The sequence below is a fragment of the Thalia democratica genome, chromosome 3 (genome assembly GCF_965202585.1).
Source record: "Thalia democratica chromosome 3, ktThaDemo2.hap1.1, whole genome shotgun sequence".
Taxonomy (NCBI): domain Eukaryota; kingdom Metazoa; phylum Chordata; class Thaliacea; order Salpida; family Salpidae; genus Thalia; species Thalia democratica.
Genome location: NC_139167.1, coordinates 28,329,680 through 28,341,907, shown reverse-complemented (window position 1 = coordinate 28,341,907; position 12,228 = coordinate 28,329,680). Strand labels below are relative to the sequence as shown.

Below are 12,228 nucleotides of genomic sequence, written 5' to 3'. Positions count from 1 at the left end.
AAGCCTTTATTAATACAGTTATTGGAATGTTTTTTGGCGTTCTTAAAATGCTCATTCAATAACAAAATTTTGATTTTATGTTTAGTTTAGACATCATCTATGTTAATTCTAATTACAGCTTTAAATCAAAAAAAAAAAAAACACACACACAGTAAAGCAAACATAGTGTTGTTTTCTCATAGCAAAGTCAATTAAATTCTTCTAAAAGCAAAAACTTTGATATTAAAAAGTTTTTATCGATTACTAGTAGTTAATAAGTTTTTAACTTCATTTAACTAACTATAGGCAAAGTAAAAGCACGATAAAAAAATCAAAATATTAATATTTTTAAAGGGCAAATCCCAAAAAAAGTTTTAGAAAAATTTTAAGCAGCACAAATATTGCATAAAATAATCCTACTGTTTTATTCATGTTTTCTTTATTATTTTGTTTGTGACAAAAAAGATATTTTGTTACAACAAAACACCTGGTTTTTTTTTTAATGTTTTTCAAGTAATTGAGACAGCTTTTTTTTAAGCCTTTATAAAAAAGGTTTGTTGAATGTAAATATTTTGTTAACTGTCATTATTACGACTAAAGACTAAGACTTATTTAAATTAACATTTCGGAATAATAATAAAACTCATAAAATGTTTGTGCTGTATTTTTTGTGGGTTAGTTTAAAAACGTAATTTGAACAACTTGTTTAACTTTTTATAGCTTTCATAGCATTATATTAACTTTTCAAATAAACCTTAAAAATAATACCATCTAACATAATACTTAACTATTGTCTATATTTTAAAGTTTTTAACAATTTTTTTTTTAAAGAAACATTATTGTATATAAAAAGGCTTAATTGTTCCGCTTAAAAAATGAACGTAGTAGAGAATTTCCAAAAATTAAAAAAATTTTAATTCACTAATAATTATCACAGTTTGTAAACACAAACAAGTTAATGAATACTGTTTAGCAGCTGAAATTTCAACAGCTTTAAAAGTTTGGGAACAAAACTAATCTACGAATAACAATCTAGTGAAAACATAATTGCAGTTAGTTTAAGTTTATGATTTGTAATAATTTTTACTAGCACTTAACTTGTTACGTCACAATAAACTTTTGGCGCAAAAGTTAAAGCGTGCGGGTTTGAAATTTATTTGAACGCAAAAACCTTGAACATATTTATATTTTTACTAAATTTAAATTTTAAATATGATAATATATTTTAACTAAACTTCTTTTTTTAATGTTTTAATAATTTAGTTTTAACAGTTTTGTTTTTTAATAAAATTATAAATGTATTACTAAAGTCTATATTATGTTTTGTAAATAATTATTTTGCTATAAGTTTACGTTCTTTGAAAAAAACAATTGTGTACTTAATAAGTAAACAATTGTGACACAGTTAATTTATGTTGAAATAATTTTAAACGTTCTTAAAGCTATTCTAGACTGTTTCTTATATTCGTTTTTAATCATTTCTAATTGATATTTCAATTTGAAGAAAAGTAAAAAAAAAACATTTCTGTTTTTAACTTACGTAGTTTTGATAAACAAAAACTCTGGTAATATTTTTGTAGCCATTTGAAGGCATGCCAAATAAAGTCCATTTTATATCAAAAATATAAAAAAATTAAATTACTTTATATGCATTAAAGCTTAAAAATGTTTCATGTTACTTTTCATTCTACTTCAAGAAAAGATGGTGTAGCAGTAATAAAATAAAATGTGTTTTAAACTTTTAAATAAGTAGTATATGAAGTTAATTTCAAATTCTTGTAATCTAAAATAACGTTCATTTAAGTTTATTGTTTACATTACAGTACCTACGCGTAAGATGCAATGAGTTTTTAAGAAAGGTGAAAAAAAAAAAATAGTTTTTTGATCGTAACATTAGAGAAACAAAAAATATCGAATTAAAACTTGATACTTAAAAGTTTTATTAGCTTAAGTTCTATAACAAGCTATATAAACAAATAAATACTTTTCTTTACCTTGGCTTTTAACACGACAATCAAAACTGATAAAGTAAATTTTTAAAATTTTGATAAAATTAAAAGAAAGTTTGTTATGAAAATAAATAAGCTATAAGTATAAAATTAAATATTACTCTATTTAATTTTATTTTAAAATTAAGTATGCTTTTTATAAAACCATCGTTATGCCGTATTTACAAAAAAAGAAACAACAGTTTATGCAGCTATAGTTCAAAACAAATAAACAAGTTTTAAAATAAGTGCTCATCGAGATAATTTTTATTTACTATTATGAGAAAAAACATTTTATAAAAGCATCATCAAAATCTACCGTCGTCAACAAGCTTTAGACTGCAAATGTATTTTGAAAGTAAGAAAAACTAATAATGCTACGATTGATAATCCTCAATTACATCAAAATATATTTGAAGTCACTGTTATACAGTAATTTATACTTTGAAGTGTAGATTAAATCTGTATATATAAAAAATAATACATGAAATAATTTTTATTTAAAAATGTACAGTTTTAGCCAGACTTTAGTTTTAAAAATAAGTACATATCTGGTTCTATTTTGATTAAAATTTTATGATTCCAGTAGATGACTATTTTTTTGGATTAAATCTAAAACATATTCGAACCAATTTTTTCAAAACCAGTAAAAGTCATTATTTTGAAAAAAAAAAAATGCAACCACTTTGAAATTATAACAAAACATTACCTAGAATTACTAGAGTAAATTATTGAGCATAAACAAATAAACAATATCGACGTTTTTAAAAATTATAATAAATAGGTATTGTAGATATACAAATATTTGTTTGTGTTTATTTTTTTCAGAAAAAATGTATACTAGACAAATCAAATTTAAACGTTCTCTTTGTTGGCATACTAAATCAGAGCTGTAATAATAAAATCATGATGACATGGTTAATTTTTAGTAATTTCGCTTTTGTTCCAAAATGACAAACGAATACTTTTTTATGTGTAATGTAGTGTTTATTATATCAATAATTTTGTTTTTAGTCATGAATAAATCAGTTTTAGAACAATTTTTCAATATTTGATGTTGGTAGACCCGATATGGAAGGGTTTTGTACATAACAGAACATTTTTACCTATAGAATGTTGCGGCAAGCTTTAGTTTATTAGTTCGTACAAATGAATGTTAGTTATATCTAATGAAGTATTTACTAAAAAGATCAAAAAGATAGCCAAGTTCAAATTTAGTCGTTTCGTTTATTAAAACAAACAACGTTTCAAACACTTGCTGTTCAAAACACAAAAGACAAAAGTTTTTACTAATATTTTTTGTACAATAAGTTATTTATTTAATGACTATAATATAGAGTTAAAACGAAATTATCTTGTGATTCGTAACTAATATTAAAAGATGTTCTTGGTAAAAAAAAAATTAATCGATAGTTGAAGACCAGAAAATGATTACCCTGTACTAATTTGTGATGCAAGTTATCTATACTGACTATAGTTTTGTATTAAATACGATTTTTAAATAACCACAATCTATGACAAGGTTTCCCAAAGTTGGCGATATCGCCCCCCTTCGGACGATTTTAGTAAGTCGGGGGGCGATAATTTGTAAGGGGGCGAAAGGGTGGGCGATAACTAGTAAGGGGGCGAAAAGGGGGGCGATTTTAAAATTTTTGGCTGTCATAAAATTTTTACTTTATATCTTAGTATTTTACTAATTTTAGCTTGCTATTTAAATATTTGACCTTAAGGTAAAACTTAAACAAAAAAGTTTATTTTTTTATGTAAAATATAGAAAAAAAAAGAAGTGCTTATGACTCCTATTTTCAAGTAAACTTCATATTTTCATTCATATATTTTCTTATATAACAAATACATAGATCATCGACGATCGAAATCCCTCTCACCATTTTAAAACCTGACATATATGTTATTTGGGATCATGAATGGTTTGTAAAAATCTATGTTATCTATTATTAACTATCACATCATGATATTTTCACTTTGTTTTTGATAACTTACTTTGTTAGACTAAGAAATAAAACTAAACAGAGTTGCAGATTTACCTAGAAACCTAAAAAACCTAAAATTTGACAATTTAGGCAACAAAAAATCTGGAACTTTTAACAATTTTAACATATTTAGTAGTAAAATTTCGATTTGACAGTAAAATACTATTATTTAGATAAAAACATAGATCCCTTCGAGGCATATCTTTTTGAAGTAAACAACTTACAGAAAACCTTCTTATACTTATAAACAGACCTTGAACTTAAAGTAAATCCAAAGAATTTTCCAAAGAATGATGTAAAAGCTTTTGGACTTAACAAAAACTAAGGAAAAAGTATCAAATTATTTGCAAGGATTTTAGATTATTGTTTATAGCTTTTCCGTCTAGCTATGTTGTTGAGAAAGCTTTCAGTTCAGTTATCAACATCTTGAGCAAAAGATCTAATCTAGATATTTGTAAAGGAGGTGACTTGAGGCTTTATTTTACTAATTGAGAGTCAGATTAAAAAAACATGCAAGCATTTATGAACCTCATCCCTCACATTATATTAGATTTCAGTAGCAGACACTGTTTTGTGAAAGTTTTTTCTATTTTATCTGATCTTTTAAAATATTTCACTTAACCTGGTTTGTATCGTATTTGAGTAATCTTTTAATAATAACACTTATTGAGTTATTTATTCTACAACAAGTTTGCATAATGCCTAATAAACATTAATTACGGTAGACTCACTCTTGAGTTCGCACTTTTTACCCAAAAAAAATGAAAATTTATATTTTCTTAAATTTAACTTAAATAAAGTCTATTACTAAATAAGTATTAATAAAAAAAGTAAAATATAATTTTAGATAGCTTATATAAATCTATTTTTTTAATGAATGTTTGTTTTATGTTTTAGTAGATTTCATGCTTATTCATAACATTATTGCATATAGAATATTGAAGTTTGTCATTTTGTAAAAAAAAAGTATAATTCTTAAGTTTGTACTTTTTCATTTTGTTCAAAGTGCGAAATCAAGCAGAGTCTACTGTGTTTATTAAATGGTTTATGTTTTAAAGTTGTTAGTAGTTTTATTTTGACCTGGTTAATTTTGTAGTTTGTATTTGTCGTTTTACATTACACTTAAAGTTTTTTATAGCATAGTGATTAAAATATTTGTTTGAAAGACATTTATTTGACAGATTGCTGTTATTACTTGTTTAATCTGTATAAATTAAAAAAAAACTTGATAACCATTTAAATTTTAATTTCAAAAAAAAATTTTTTGGTTTTAAAAGAGTATAGATTTGAGGTCTCTATTTGAAATGACTTCAAGTTTTACATGTAAAAGGTTCTTAAACTCAATTTTATTTTCTAATTTTATTTATTATTGTTAAAAAATCTATAACTTAAGGAATTTTAAACTATTAATTCAACTGTTTTTTTTTGTTTTATCTTAATTTAAAATATATTAGCAATTATAATGTGTTGTTTATTTTAATAGTTCAACACTAGCTTTTAACTTTTCACTAGTTTTTTTTGTTAAATTATTATAGACTAACAGCTAGAAAATTTATTTTTAAGTAGAATTAAATAAGCCATCAAAAAGACTGCTACAGTAACAAAAAAAAATTAACCTAGTAAAATGTTTTTTTTATTTGATTACTTTCTGTTCACAGAATTAATTGTAAAAAATTTGTTTTTTTTTGAATTAAAGTTAAGAAAAATAAATTGTTAGAATTAAGGTTTAGATTCCTAAATGTTATTCCAAGTCAAATACTAATTCATGGTGTTCTACTACGAAACGTATAGTTTAAAAAGTTAAAAATTAAATTTTCAATTTTACAACTAACTTGCTTATAATATATTTTAGCATATAAATTAATAATTTTACTTTATTAACTGAAGCTGTTGATGAAACCAATTTTCAAGTGAGATAATCAACCAGTCGGTCAAACTTGCTCAAACTAGATCAGAAATTATGTTTTAATATTTATTTTATTATGTGTAAAATTCACTGTTCATTCTTTTATAGATTTTTAATCTCTGGAATAGTAATTTTAGAATATTCGTTTTTATGAAATAATTTAAGTATTTTTTCGGTTTAAATAAGTTACTTAGTATTAACTTATAAATGTCCGAATTTCGTTATATGAGAGATTATTATAATGCCTGGTTTCAGTTAAGTTTTTATATGGGTAACTTACGGTTCAGATCCTGTCAAATTTCGAACTGCTAAGTAACTTGAAAGCTACTTATACAAAATACATAAATTTAATTTTTTAATAATTAATGTTTTGAAATATGCTTTCAATTTGATTTTCAGTTCACAACAGTTTTTCCTAGATCACAATAATACTAAATCACTTTATAACAATTTTGTGCGAGTTTTTTAATATTCTTATATGTTGTTTTCTAAAATTAGGCTGCCGGCAATTACATCTTTTTAACGAGTTGAAACTAAAAAAGGTTTTTTAGTAAATATTAACTGTTGACTGCAAAAGTTGTCCACCTCTGACCTAAAAGTTTCATTAGTTTCAAAACAATTCATATTTAAACAAGATTGATTACAGATTAGACGAGGCTTTTTAATAATTAAGTATTTTAATACACTTTACTTGGCTTTAAAGAGAATAACTGTAAATTAGTTTCTCAAGCCCTGTAAATTACTTTGAACACAGCCCAAAAGTGCGTTTTTAAGAAGTACCACACTAAATTACATTTCGAACATAACTTTCTTGGCTAAAAAGTTTGTGCTCAAGAGAAAAACTTCTTTGTAAAATCGTGGGGAGCGATTTTTTTCAAATTTCTGAAAAGGGGGCGATTAAGTAAATGAGTTTGGGAAACCCTGATTTAAAGGTTGCTATGCTTAATTTACTAAACGATGGAGTTAAGAAAGTTTTTCTAAATTATAGCCTCACCACAAGAAACAAGATTTTTTTTTACTATGCAAATATTTTCAGAAAACAACACCAATGGAAATTAACTGGACCTCTGATAGTTTGGTATTACTTAGAAAAAGTGAAGACTCTGACAAAGAGACACTCTGAGGCTGTAATGGTAAGAAACCTTTTTGACTTAGATATGTTATATTGTTAATTAAGTATTATGTTGTTTTTTACATCAATGAACAGTAAGTATAATGTCCAGTAATAGTAATGTATATAATTGTTTAGTATGTAAAAAAATTGTTAAAAATAATTGCATAAATTGTAATAAATGTAAACAATGATTGCATTTTAGATGTAGTAAGCTTACAAAGTCTCTTTTAAATTCTTTAAGCCAATCAAATGAACAATTTCTTTGTAATATTTGTTTAGAACAGGAATTACAATTTAGTTTATTAAGTAATGTAGAATTTAAAAAACTTTATTTTTATAATACAAAAATATAAAATGTAAAATATCTATGTAGAGTATGTTGATGCATGGAGATCTTCTCAAAATTATATTCATTGTAACTTGTGTAATATGTAAACTGACTTAAAATGTTCAGCTTTAACCTTAGACCAATTTGAAAGCCATGTACTGAATGAGGATGAAACTTTTTTTTGTAGTGCTTGTTGTTATAATACATTCCCTTTAACAAAACAGATAATACAGAATTACTTTTATTAAATTATAATCTGAATAGTAAAGGAGTTAAACTGTATACTGATGCTATGCCATACTCTGCTTATTCCCAGTACGCCTCTGCGGACAGTCTAAATGCCAAAAATCTCAATAGTGAAATAAGTTTCTTACATTTAAGTATAAGAAGCTTAACAAAAAACATGTCTTTACTAGAAGAATTAATGATATCATATAAAATTTCACCTGACTTAGTAGGGACATGTGAGACTAAACTGAATAAGAATTCTATTCTTGATTCTGTGTTGATGAAAACTTAAACATTTAATTTCACAAACTTTGTGTCTAAAACAGTAAAAAACGGAATATATGTTAAAAATTCTTTAATATAAACACCAAAAACAAATGTTTTTTTTATTAGTACAAGTTATGAATCAGTTTGGTTAGAGTTATCAGTAAATCAAGTAAATAATGAAAAAATCTTAGTTGGATTGATCTACCGCCATCCAAGAAAATCAATTAGTGAATTTACTAAAAAAAATTTCAGATTTTTTATTTATGAATAATATTATTCAAATATAAAGATGCAAAACTGTGACCTTTCAAAGACTCATTTAAACACTAAAAATCTGTTTTATCAGAATCATTCTAAAATTAGTTCTAACAAACAATCAACTGATACTCTTAGAATTCTAAATAATTTTCAAGTTTAGAAAATTATAAATTCCATGGGCTCAGTAGATTCAAAGTTCGAGTGCTTGTTAGAAAAAGTTAAAGAGATCATCGATAAAAATGTTCTTATTAAGTTGTCAAAATCTAAACAAAACTGAAGCTAAAACCCTTGATAACCAAAGAAATTCTTAAGTCAATTAAGTATAAAACAAGATTTATAAAATGATACAAAAACAGTTTTAGTAACACACAAAAAGTAAAAGAGTTCAAAACTTACCAAAATTAACTAAAACTTAACGAAATTCAAAACTATTTCTAAAAAACTAAAAAAAGGTTACAAAATTGTAATAAAAGTTCAGCAGATACGTGGAAGGTAATTAATGATATTACAAACAAACAGAAAAAAAGCTCTGACTTTCCCCAAAAACTTAGAACTAATGACGAATTCTTAACGAATCCATTTGAGATTGTAAATAATTTTAACCTACATTTTTCAACTATTTGGAAACAAACTAGTTTGAATTCTAACAAATTCTCAAAACTCTTGCATTAACAGTCCCAGAAACTGCTATAACAGTTTCGCCTGGTTCGAGGTACAGTCAAAAAAAAAAGTGATATAATTAAAAGTTTAGACTCAAACAAAGTAAATGATGCTGACAATATCACTGTTAGAGTAAATCAAATTGATTAAATCAATTATAGCCCCAATAATTATTAAGCTAATAAACTTGGCATTTCAAGAAGGTAGATACCCTAGTAGTTTAAAATTCGCAAAAGTATTACCAAAAGTCAGGTTTGAAAACAGTTCCAAGAAAATAAAAGACCAATTTCACTTTTATCAAACATAAGTTAGATTATTGAAAAAGCTAAAACATCTGTAATAGAAACTTAGGTATAAAAAAACTGTAAAGAAATGACATTTTAGTTCATTACTATGCATTACTTTTGTACAAACGGAAAACATTTAAATGTAGTATTTACCAAATAGGTATTATATATCTTACTAATTCAAAGGACTTTTTAGTGAGATATAATTTTTATCTAAACTAGCTCCTTTTTCAGAAAATAATTTGCTGTTGTCAGAATGAAGTTATTATAAAATTGAGAAAAAAAATACCTGGTAGAGAGCTAACCTAGCTTTTTAACATTTTCAAGCTAGATGATCTTAAAACTAAATTTTTCAAACTAATTTGACTTAAAATATATTTTTGGTCAGCGGGCAACATTTACATGCTCGCGGGCCGCAAAATTTTCTTTCGCGGGCCGCATTTCATTCAAAAAAATAACGTGCTCGTGGGCTGCAGATTTACCCTTCGCAGGCCGCATTTGGCCCGCGGGCTGCAGTTTGCCTACCCCTGCTCTAGTTTGTTACTTTTTAAAGCTTCGCTGTTTCTTGTGTACAAACTTTAATTTTATACATGCTATTTAATATAAAACTTCCTTCAAAAATTTAATAATATACCCTATCTTTCCTTTTTTAAATGTTAAATTTTATGTATATACAGTATACTACCGCTTAAGTACGCACTTTTTTTGGTACGCATCACGCCTTAAGTACGCACTTATCCAGAAAGACAAAGTAAAGGATGTTATACTAGAACTTCAAGAAATTCCATATTTTTTGCCTAAATCATTTTAAAACCTATTAAAAAAATTTGCAAATTAGAATTATGTTTTAAATGTTATTTAAAATAAATGACTTGTTTATTTGGCATAATTATTTGGTGGCTAGTTGTAAGAAAGAAAAAAACAGATAAATTTCATATTATACTATATCGTCAAAAAGTACGCACTACCCGTGCTAAGTACGCATTTTTTGGTCGGGTTCAATTTGCGTACTTAAGCGGTAGTGTACTGTAATATATTTCAAACATTAGTTGATTTTTATGCGTATAAAAAGCTAAGTATTGCAACGTTGTTTTTGTATATAAAAATTAAAAACTACCACTCAACTTGTTGGACTAATAAAGATAAATTTATTTTAAATAAAATGTTGATGTAACTCATTTAAAATAATAAGACTAGCTTTTAAATCAGATACCAACTTGTTTTGATTTAAGTATACTATTTTAATTAATAGTTTTTATGGTAAAGCCTTTGAAAAAATATTAAAAAAATTAAACTATAACCAAAATCTAGGATTTTTGAAATGTGCTAAGTTATTTAATTACAACAGCTTAATTAATTATTTAAGTTATCTGGTAGATTTATTGTATAGAAACTAAAAACTCTATTATTTAAACATGTGTCTGAATTGTTTAATTTCACTTAACAGCACTACTGTTTGTTTTCGAAACAGCTAAAATTAATTTAGTTTTTGCATAGGCAATTGTAGTTATTTTAACTAAAAATGTCCTTCGAGCCGGAGTCGAACCAGCGACCTATGGATTTCTAACTTTCAGCTACAGTCCACGGCTCTACCAACTGAGCTATCGAAGGTGCTGAGAGAAAGCTTATTATTGCGTTTATAAACTACTCATTTCATTATGACGTCATAATAGCTCTATGGCTTTCCTGTTATTATTTCCTAATTATCTATAAAAATTGTCTTACCTATATTATTTAAACTGCTATTTTTGTTTTATTTTGTAAAAACTTAGCATATCTATATATACTGTAATTTTAAAACACTTTTGTAGTTTAAATTAAAGATTTAATCAGTTTAAAGATTTCATTCAAAAAGTGTTAAATAATTGACGAGTCATATTGGCTTAATTTAAACTTGGTTAAATTTTAGTTTTAGCTAAAATTAACTTTATAAATTTATGATTTTTATAAAAAATTCAACTTAATAGCTTAGATAAGTTTTTAATCAATAGCTATTATATAAGACAAAACTTTTAAGTTTGAAAAAAATCTTCAACTAAAAATAAACTTCTACTAACTTGTTTACGGTGTTTTTTAAACTAAAAAAAAGTCGGCTTTTTAAAAAAAGAAACTTACAAATTATTTTGTTATTTTTGTTTATTATAAACAAAATAAATAAAATATAAGATGTAACGTTAAAAGACGTTAAATCCTGGAGATCCTGATAAGCTAAGCTTATCGGAATAAATACAACAGATGTTCTTGTGCTAAAACTTTATTTCAACTAACGGCGTTTCACTGCTCTCAAATAAATTTAAGAACAGATCTACGGAGTCTATAAAATACTAACACACATTAGAAAAAAAGCAGAAAAAGAATGTAAAATTATGTATAGTGCTTATGTAGGTAGTAACTATAATTAAATTTGAATTTTTTTAGACAATTTGATAATTTTATGTTTTTATCCCAAACTTTGTTTTTAAACCATAAAGTTCATTTATAGTTACTACCTACATAAACACTATACATAATTTTACATTCTTTTTCTGCTTTTTTTCTAATGTGTGTTAATATTTTATAGACTCCGTAGATCTGTTCTTAAACTTATTTGAGAGCAGTGAAACGCCGTTAGTTGAAATAAAGTTTTAGCACAAGAACATCTGTGGTAAATAAAATATATTAATTTGCATTTAAGATAAAATTTGATTAGAAGCATTTAAAAATAAAATACGTAGAATTTAAAGTATACAGTTATTCAAATTACTAAAGTACTTAAGTTTGATATAAATTTGAGAGGATTTAAATTCTTTCAACTAAGATAGAAAAAAAATATTTGAATTATGTTATTTTTATACCTTTTTTTAAGCAATCAATTAGATTAAATTTTTTAGTTTAGTAGAATTTTCTGGTACTCATTTTGTTGAAAAAATATTCAAAATCAATTTTTTAATAAGCTTTTATTTATTAAACATCCTATATAAAATTAAGCCTTAAAGAAAAAATTGACTACAGTTTAAAAAAAAATAGCATAAAGACTATTTTTATTTTGACTTGATGAGTAGTAATGTATCAGTAAATAATTTTCCAAAGAAAAGTGTTAAAGTTTTATTGCAGCATCATAAAATTTGTTCAGAAGTTCAAATATTATTAAAAAGTTAAAAATGTTTTGTTTAAATTCATAATTATATATAAATCTATAAAAAAGCACTAATCTATTGAAATGAGATTTAAATTTTATGTTAA

The 12,228-nt window shown here is 24.8% G+C and overlaps 1 non-coding gene across 1 annotated transcript; it reads right to left on the bottom strand.

The window, feature by feature from the left end:
* Window positions 1-10,531: 10,531 nt before the first annotated feature.
* Window positions 10,532-10,617, bottom strand: Trnay-gua (transfer RNA tyrosine (anticodon GUA)). Its single transcript is given in 2 exon segments — window positions 10,532-10,567; window positions 10,581-10,617. It is a non-coding gene; the product is annotated as a tRNA-Tyr (tRNA).
* Window positions 10,618-12,228: the final 1,611 nt, after the last annotated feature.